Raw genomic sequence first — 693 nt, 5'->3', positions numbered from 1 at the left:
GTAAAATATTTTTCCTAGGGCTTCCCCTCCTCCCTGGGAATGGTGGCACATGCCTGTAGTCTGAGCTACTTGGGAGGCTGAGGGCTGAGGTGGGAAGATCGCTTGAGCCCAGGAACTTGAGGTTACAGCAAACTATGATAAAGCCAAACTGCATTTCACCATGGGCAATAGAGCGATACTGTCAAAAAAACAACAATAACAACAACAAAAAAAACACAAGGCACGTGCCACCATGTCCGGCTAATTTTTTCTATTTTTTTTTTTCAGTTGCCTGGCTACCTTTTTTTTCCATATTTAGTACAGACGGGGTTTTGTTCTTGCTTAGGCTGGTCTCAAACTCCTGACCTCAAACCATCCCCCTGCCTGGGCCTCCCAGAGTGCTTGGATTATAGGCGTGAGCCACCATGCCCGTCAGAAGGACTTTTGAGCAAAATAAACAGTGGAAAAGAATTACAGAAGATATTAATATATAGGGTTGCATAAACCTGGAAACTGGGCCAAAAAACCTAATTAAATAAAAATGAATTTAATTCAATTAAACAATATTTATTGAGCACCTATAATGTGCTAGATAGTGTGCTTGACCATGAAATAAAGAAGTAAGACAGGTTTGCAACAGAGATGGCAAATTGTTTAGAAAAATAACAAGACTTCTTTAGATACCTGGGCAAAGGACATGGACAACTCCGAAAA

This window comes from Propithecus coquereli, unplaced genomic scaffold, assembly GCF_000956105.1.
Source record: "Propithecus coquereli isolate 6110/MARCELLA unplaced genomic scaffold, Pcoq_1.0 Scaffold181, whole genome shotgun sequence".
In the NCBI taxonomy this organism is placed as follows: Eukaryota; Metazoa; Chordata; class Mammalia; order Primates; family Indriidae; genus Propithecus; species Propithecus coquereli.
Note: the sequence above shows the minus strand (reverse complement) of the source record.